This window comes from Poecilia reticulata, linkage group LG7 (genome assembly GCF_000633615.1).
Source record: "Poecilia reticulata strain Guanapo linkage group LG7, Guppy_female_1.0+MT, whole genome shotgun sequence".
Lineage (NCBI taxonomy): Eukaryota > Metazoa > Chordata > Actinopteri > Cyprinodontiformes > Poeciliidae > Poecilia > Poecilia reticulata.
The window spans coordinates 23,234,876-23,244,521 of record NC_024337.1 but is presented as its reverse complement, the minus strand read 5'-3'; positions in this window follow the sequence as shown (position 1 = coordinate 23,244,521).

The window sequence follows — 9,646 nt, the reverse complement described above, 5'->3', positions numbered from 1 at the left end:
GTGTGTGTGTGTGCGTGTGTGTGTGTGTGTGTGTGTGTGTGCGTGGGTGTGTGTGTGTGCGTGTGTCTTTGTGTAATTGCACATAAGGATGTGGTTCCCAACGTCTCTGTATGTTATTTCCCCTTTTTGGATCTGAATTAATGTCTATGTTTGCGTTTGAGGACCTATAGGGCATGCTAATTCACATGAGAGGCCATGCTAGTTATCAGTGTTGAACATGCGCCGCAGTCAGTGTGTGAGCCTTTGTCTGAGGACGGTGCTGTTCTGTAATGAGTGGGACTCTGTCGCCTCCGTGTGAGCTGTGGAGGGAGAGGAGAAACACACAGGGGCGCACATGCACACACACACGCTCGCGCTCACACACCATATCTAATCTGTTTTTAAATGACAGGCTAGGCTTTTTTAACCTTATTGTACATAAATTTGCAGTCCTACTTTCAAAGATCCAGTGTTCACAGATCTTAATTTCCTCACTTTTGCCTTTTTGCAGCTTGCAGTGGTTTTCTTATGATACTACTTTCTGGGGAATTTGTAAGAATATGAAAGCAATATATTCATATCAGACATACGGTACTCTGCAAAAAGCTTTTGTATATCTTGAACTTCTTCATACGTTGACACATTACTATGGCAAATGTCAGTGTATTTTTTTTGCTATTTTAAGTTATTGACCAACTTGAAGAAGCAAATATTTATGAAGTTGAAGAAAAATAATGCATTTTTTAAAATTAATATCAGAATATTGTTGTGTACTGTAGAATGCCATGTGCAAGTAAAGATGCAGCTAAAAAAAATAGAATGTCACGAAATGAGTAATTTTTCTCAATCATTTCTGAAAGAGAAACTGATATCATGTAGATTTGTTACATCAGCCTTTACATCTTGTAATTGTGGCTTACAAATAATGAAAACCCAAAAGTCAGTGTCCCAGAAAAAATTTTAATTTTAAGTAAGATCAATAGAACAGATATTTTAAACAGAAATCTCAGCCTTCTGAAAAGTATTTTCATTTCTGTGAACTCAGTTCCTGGTCAGGCCTCCTTTTGTTTGATTTTACAGCTTACGGCATGGAATGGGAGCGATCCAGAGGCCTGTAGTTCTTCTGGGGTGTAATGGAAGCCCAGGTTGCTTGGACAGAGGTCATCTGCATTGTTGGGTCTGGTTTCTCCCATCTTCCTTTTGACAACATCCCATAGATTCTCCAGCGGGTTCAGGTCAGGCAGGTTTTCTGGAAAATCAAAATGGTCATTGAACCAGTTTTCGGTGCCTTCGGCAGTGTGGGTAGTGGTCAAGTCCTGCTGGGAAATGAAATCAGGGTAACACTTTATTTGAAGGGGGTGAATAAGACTGTCATGACACTGCCATAAACATGACATAACACCTGTCATGAACATGAATAAGCCTTCATGGATATTTATGACTGTTGTTATAAAGCGTCATTCGGTAAATTATGACACTTTTAATACAAAGTTGACATTATTCAGAATGTCTTTGTTATGACAACTTGACATTAACCAAGAAATCATTACTGTTTAAACTTTACCTTTAATAACATAAAGTTACCTAATTTTTAAAGTGCAATCAGTAATACTTTTAGAACAAATTTATATCAGTAATGATTTCTTGGTTAATGTCAAGTTGTCATAACAAAGACATTTTGAATAATGTCAACTTTGTATTAAAARTGTCATAATTTACCGAATGACGCTTTATGACAACAGTCATAAATATTCATGAAAGCTTATTTATGCTCATGACAGGTGTTATGTCATGTTTATGAAAGTGTCATGTCAGTCTTATTCACCCCCCTTCAAATAAAGTGTTACCGAAATCAGCATCTCAAGCTAGAGTGTGGAAAATTCCCACTGGACTTCAAGCAACATGGGTTGGAACCTTGATTTCCAAAAGAAATGCCAACTTATCTGAAAAGAGGACTTTAAATCTGTGTATATTTATTTAATCTAGAGGAGACCACTATCCACATGTATTTTTTATATATTCATTATATTTTTGTTTTTATATATATATATATATAATATACAAATTTTTTTCATGTTCTAAATTTAGTTCATTTCTTTGTGTTGATTTTTCAAATTCCTACTTGTTTTCTGCTCCTCGTCTATTTGGAATGGATTATATGGCACAATCTGCTTGTGTCCCATTAAGTTTTCTCTGTATTTGTTTCTATTTATTAGTCACCTTCCCTCATTTCTCTGCTCACTTTCTTCCCCAGCTGCTCCACATTCTTGTGATTGGTAACATGTGGTTCTCATGGCACTCATTAACCCTCCCAGTAGCTGATAGCAAACTCCATGCTGGTTTCCTGTGCTCCGGTTGCTGGGCTGGTTCCAGTCAGTTTATTCCTGAACTCTCTGTGCGTGGGTCCTCTAAAACGCCATGCAAACACAACGGTTGTTTTTCACAACATTAACGGCACCGTCATTATCTGCACCCTCAACAATTCAACTGACAATTTTGTAAGTCTTAGTTTAGGTTTTTAAATTGATCAGAGCAGCAAGAAACGTTTAGTTAAATGTTTAAGCCTTGTTATTTTCCGGGACTGTAAACATGCAGCGTTCAATATTTTTGCCACTCTCCAAAACTGGAAGGACAAGAAAACATGCAAAGCTAAAGCAGATGTGTGTTGATGAACATAACTCAAGAAAAGCCTTCAAGAAACTTGAATTAGAGTAGTAATTACGTTTAAAACCAACAAATTTACACAGACGTAATTTCAGTTGTCTTGGTTAATTGGTCCTGCCAATATGAACAGTGAGGAGACTGATAAGGGAGATAAACTAAATCTCACCTTTATGTGTGCACGCTTTTCAGCGGTGCCAATACCATTGTAGGTTGCTGCATACTTTAGTATCTCTAAATGAGGGGCATACTTATACTGCGCACACATTTCGCCGTGTCGAATGGGCTCATGAGAGTCACATCTTTGACAGCACTGATATCTTGGTTTGTGGTGCAAAAAAGAGAGCAGAGGAAGCACAGAGAGATGGCTAGAAAAGAGGAAGGGCAAAAGAAAGAAAAGGGTGAGGGGCACCCAACTTTAAGCCGTATACACCAGCCATTCATATCCGACCTTGTAATCAAAGAGTTGAAAAGCAATTAACTGGGACAATTATAGCAGTCCGAGGAGCCTGAATGGTTGGCTAACTAAAGCAGTGTGTCATTGAATGGAGATTAATTGATGAGGGCAATAATTCAAGGTCCCGCTCGGCCTTTGAAAGTTTAAGTCAAATGTGTTTTGTAACTGTCAAAGAACAGAAAACCATGCAGGAATCTTCCTGTTCTGTTCATGTGATTCAGTTTGCTTGTTTTTTTTTTATAAAGGAAGTAAAAATATTTTAAAATATAAAAAGTACAGTACTATTAAATGTTCGAAAAACCAACTCGTTAAAATCACCTGCATAAAGACATTCTGTTGAAACTTTTTATGTCAGCCTTGATCTAAATCAATGCTTTTTTCGTCTTTCCTGAAGAGCTCTACATGGACAGTGTTATGGCAGATGGTTTGTCTGGCTCATACAGCCTGGGTACTCCTCCTCACCCTGTTGCAATAATCTTCACATCATGCATTACATATGAATTATCACACTTTTATCTGAGCAGTCAAACAAATCCAAGCGTTGCACTTCATTCTCATTTCATCTACTGGTGAAGTTTGCTCCAACCATCAATAATTCAACAAGCAACAAGATGGAGGGAAATGATGGAGCTTGTTTTTGCTGTATGGTTGGACCGCAGTCAGTCCAATTAAAAGTGGTATCTGAGTGCGTGTGCGCGTGTGTGTGTGTGCGTGGGTGCGTGTGTGTGTGTGTGGGGGGGGGTGTGCGTGCGTGCGTGCGTGTGTGTGCGTGTGTGGATGTGTGTTTTCTTATCCTCTGTTTTCTGGATAAATTAGTTTGTGTGCAAATGTAAATGTGAATTTTTGGAATAAAATCAGAGCACAGGGCTCTGACTGCAACTAGTTATCAGTGAGGGCCAGCGATGCTGTCGTCTCACTCGGCCTCACACTCAGTCAACGGTGAATGAAAATAGCAGAGAGAACCTTGTCACACACAGCCACACACTCGTGTACACGAGGAATGAAAGCGCATGTAGCTAAAATCAAGAAATAGGTGAAAGAGGCTTTCAAGTCAACTTTTCTAAGTTGGGCTTGCAGTGTCTTGCAAAAATATTCGTTTTTGCACATTTTGTCACATTATAATATTTATAGGATGAACCTATTTTATTGTGATTTAAACAAAGGACTAACAAAAAGTGGCATATAACAATGAAGCAGAAGAAAAAGAATGGTATACATTTCTACAAAAAGAGTTCTTAAAAGTGTGGCATGCATTTAAATTCAGTCCCGTTAAGCCTGATATCATTAAATAAAATGTAGTGCAACACCTTTCCTTCAGCTGTTTAGTTTCATAATTACTAAACAGCTATGCAAATACTCAGAAAGGCTGTCTATAAATTTACAGGTTGAGCAAAGACAACATTAGTCACAGAAGCAGACAAGACGCAAAGAAGCTGCAGTCCATCAAAATGTCCATGTTTATTTCACAAAAAAGAAACACCAATAAAAAACAGAGTAAAGTGTATCTATAAAATGGTTGGACTGAGGTCAAAAATTGCTCTTGGGACTGTAAAGGTTGCAGACCTCAACTTTAGTTCAGAACACCATATATTCAATTGAGACTCTTTACTAAAACCTGAAAGTTTATGTTTACAACCTGTATCTATGCATTGTGATAGAGTTTAAGCAGTTATGTGCAAAGTTTGTAGAGAAAAAAAAACACAAATGATCTGTAGCGACATCAGTGAAGGTTGGGTTCTACAGAATGTTAACAAAATAGACTGAAATGTATGCACTGCTTTGTATTTGTCTACGACAGCAGTTCCCAGTAAAAACAAAAAACAAACAAAAAGAAAACAAAGATTTTTCTTGTAACATCATAAAATCTGAAGATTTAAAGTGAGAACTTTTCCATGTATTTTAGCTATAATATCGGACAAAATAAACAAGTTAATATTGAAAACTACTAACCAGATTTTTTGTAAAATAAGCCCAAACTCCTTTAAATGTGTCACCTTTGCTGTAACACACCATGGACAGTTTTTCAATTCTTTTGCTATTTCTCTGTCGTCATTAATTTGCAGGAAAATTTGCATTGTTCCTTAAAAAATCGCAGCTTTTAAAGGCCACAGAAACGTCTGCCAAGCACACACTCTGCTGGCCCCATTCCACTATCAATATTCTAGTCCACACCAGACAGAAAATGTGCAAAAATAAATTGTTCTGTAGCCAGAAAGAAAAAATAGTCATTGATTGATTTTCTTCTGTTTTTCACATATTGGAGTTGTTTTTATTTAGAAGAACAAGAAGCACTACCATTGTAACAGCATTTCATTTAACACTAACCAGTCACCTTTGTGAATTCATATAGATGCACCTTGCACCAACACAATTCATGTGTGCATCAAGATGCTATGAACACAGATTGCTTGGTTTATACTAAGCAGAATGGTTAAGACAGGGGATTTAAGGGACTAAGCATGTAGCATGGTTGCTGGTGCAGAAAGTTTAGTTTGTGCATTTCACAAAAAGCTGATGCACTAGGATGTTCATGTGTCTCTTCAGTTTACAGAAAATAGTCTGAGAAAGACAACGTTTGCGGTGAATGCACTGTTAGCTAAGAAGACCGAGGTCAAAGTTTGCCCAGATTCCAAGATTAGACAATAGTAGGTTGTAAAAACATTGCCTGGTCAGATGAGTCTTCACTCAACTGCAACATTCAGATGATAGGGTCAGTGGCTTAGGCACTTTTGATTGATCAGTGTTTAATATTAATCAGGGTTAGTCACTCAAACTTTTGTAGGTTAAAAAAATAAAAATTAGGTTCTGAATCTCTCTGCTTTGAATCGAGTTAAAATAGATTAATCAGTTCATTCAGAATGTCTTTCATTAGTGTTAAAATGATTTAACCTTATTTATAACCTAAATTTCAATGTGCAAAGTTTAAATAGAAAAACCCTAGGAAATGGACACATTGAGTCATCGCCTCAATGATCTCTATTAAACTCGTTAAGCCAATTAACCTACTGAAACAATCCTGCTCGGTTGTGACACCACCTTGCCAACACCATGCGAAACCCTAAAGGTATTGTCCACACAGGAGTGTGTGTGTGTGTGTGTGTGTGTGTGAGTGATCTGTTCCCAGATACACTAAAAAGGACAAGCACTGATTCATATCATTAGCATAAACAAATTAGGGCATCGCTCCCTCGTTAGGCCAAATATGTCTCATTAGTGCCACAGCTGAACAAACCTCCTGATGAAGACTCACTCTCTCTCTCTCTCTTTGAAGCTCAGAGAAGGAGAGTCTATTTTTTAATTAAACTCATTTGCATTTACAAATGAGAAGCTAATTAATAAGACTCATTTTGTGGGGCTTTTCTGGTTTACCATGTGGAACAGTTGGTACCTGCCTGTGGAGAAACAAGAGGTGAACAGAGGCCACTCCCAACACTATTAAGCAAATTGATATTGCTGCAGATTTTCAAATTACTTAATGTTTCAAGTTGGAAAGATGATTCATGGTTATCTTAAATAAGCTTAGATGAGGCATCTACACGATATGCTTTTGCTTTAAGTGAAGCAATTCATTCGTTTTTCCCCTTTGGGCTTTGCTCATACTGCAGTGTGTTGCAACATTAGAGAGCACGCAGTGGGCAGGACGGTGCAGGGACAGGTGCGGTTGTTGTGTCATGCAAAGATACAAAGGTGGCAGGACAAATACAGTGTGTGTAAATGTGCCCTTGCGTTTGTTAGACGAGGAAGACAGGGAGAACGAGAGGAAGAGAAAGAGTGAAACAGAAGTGTGATGCCATCAACTAAATAACCCTCCCACACAGCATCTGGTGCTCTCTCCAAGGCCGTCTGTCTCACTGCCAACCATCACATGCTAATTTTCTGCTTCTCTTGTCTCTCCATCCTCCTTTTTTGGGGTTGAAAATCACCGTTGCTGTTTAACCTGCCAAATTAGGGCAGCTTCATAAAGACACAATATGCTGACAGACTGACTTGAACTGAACATCTGTTTGGAGGAGAGACAAACACAATAATGTCGTCCAAGTTCAATTACCTTTTGCTGCTGAATAATTATTTCATCTTATGGTAACTTTGTGGCATCAAGAGATGGTTCATAATCTTCAAAAGGAGCTTACGTTAGACGTTTGTGACTAGTGTCTTTCACTCAGTAGATAAGTGTTTTCAGTTAGCAAAAATCTAGTTTAGTTGGCCCCACATGCTAAAGCTAATGACCCAAAGTGGACTTCTGGAGTCCTAAAACAACATCATATTCAAACTTTTCATATATGGTTTATGTTAACAGTGTTTTATAAGCTTTTAAACTCTTACAGTGAGAAGTTATGAACAGAAGCTGATTAGTATTTACTCAAAAAAATTTATGTAGGAGGTGGTGTGCCACCAGTGATCTTTAAGTGTGCAATTTATACAAAACAGAAACCAGAACATCTAACATATCTTTTGTCAGATTAACTACCTAAAAGAGAAGGAAAAGAGCAATCTAGCATTCACTTAAACTGCAGTAATACATTTGCCTTTTTATATCAGTTACATTCAATTACAAAATGAGCGTTATCACATTACAGATCATACATAATTGTTTCCCATATTTTGTGAGCAACATTGATGTTTATCTGTTCAAATGAATTAGTAGACCGGCTCATCTGTTTCAATAAACTAGCTAATAATTCAATAAAAAGTAAGAAAATAGCATATTCTGAAACTGATTTAGCATGTTAAGGTTAAATAGAACTGCATTGAATGTCAAACCAGAGAGTAACCCAGAGGAAGACCAAGCTTGGTTGTAACACACTGGTCAGAATTGATTTTATTTAAATTGCCTGTGAGGTCTCCATTCTTAAATGTCAATGATACTCTAAGTGGAAAATGCTGTACTTGTTCTGTTCTATGTAGGAGTTTCATATAGTAAGATCAGTGATGGTGCACTAATAATATGCCGACCTTTTAAAGGGCCATAGGTCGGCCTTTGTTTTTGAGCCCGTATCTTTTTTTGTTAGCTCATTAGAAGCTCGCTCTGAGATGTACTTCAACTAAATGAAGATGCCGACAGAGTTGGTTATAACTGGTAATGGAAACTTTGTCCTGAAACTGTGAATCGTCCTTCTACTATGGACTTTCAGCATGATCCCGATGAAACGATTGTTCTGCCCCGTCCTCCTCTGACGCTACGCCTTTCCTTCCTGGGCTGACGGTGGAACGAGGCGGCTTCTTGTGTTTCTCTGAAAGAAAAAAGCGAGAGTGAATGGTGCGTATGACGAAAGCTTTTATATTAACTTGAGGAATCCAATTATAAGATTGTGAGAGTCGAGCTAGAGGATAAAATGAATTTGCATATTAACAATTTTAGTTTGATGTTGATCCTAAGATGAGAGAGACAAAAGGAAATATGGAGAAAAGTGTGAGGTTCAATTACTGGATGTATCCAGGTCAAAAGAATAAAAACGATATTAAAACCTAGAACATTAAAACAAAGACTTTTGCATTTCCCTTTCCTTTTTGTGTTACCAAGTGTGTGAGCGGAGGCATGGGGAATCATCTCTTTTTCATGAGCCTGAAACTGGAATCTAGGTCAACATGGAGAGTTAGACACCATGCATCTACATCTGTCTGACTCCAATAGTGTGCACAAATTATAACCCACAAAGACTCAATTTACTCAAGACAAATCAAACATTTATTTTTAATTTTTTTATTTTAGATCTGAGCTCTCAAAAATCTGTCAAAAAAATAATTCGAAAACATTTTTAGTGTGGGGCAGGGGAGGGCAGAAAACTTAAACTACTGCAGTCTACAAATTGCGACCATGCACATGAACGACAACGGAGCGAAAAACTGGTTGTGATGTGATGGAGTCTACGAGTTCTACCAGAAACACCCTTGGCAAATGACATGCCTCTCTCATCCGGTTTGAGTCTTAGCTCCCCTCTTTTCTGCAAGCAGAATAGATAACAAGAGAGGAGACAGCATAAAACTTCATGCAACAGACAAACCAACAAATAGAAAAGCTTTGAAATTCACTCAGAGACGCTTTCTCTTTTTCTCCAATGTCTTCATTCAGAGATTGTTGGCAGTGCGCTCATTCCAGACGTGCTCAAATACACCTACAGATCAAAAAGGGGACAGCTGTGTTTGTCTAAGCCAAGTGTCGGAGCCGTTTCTAGATACAGGTCCAATATCAACGCAGACATAAATAAGTATGAGCATTGCTCAAGGCACAAACGAGATGATAAACACTTGAAGTCTGTGACTCATAACGATACTGGTTTAAGAGCGTGTCTGCTGCCACGGTTCATGTTCACGTGTGTGCGACTGCTGCGCATGGGAGTTTGCATGAGGTTACACGCATTCGTGTTCATGTTTGAGTGACTCAGTGGGACAGAGGCTCGTCCCCCTCCACTGCACCATGCACGCTCTGATGGATGTTAATGTGGACTGACACAGGGGTGTCCCCCAAAGGAGGGAACATGGCTACTGAAGGAGGTGTGTGTGTGTGTGTGTGTGTGTGTGTGTGTGTGTGTGTGTGTGTGTGTGTGTGTG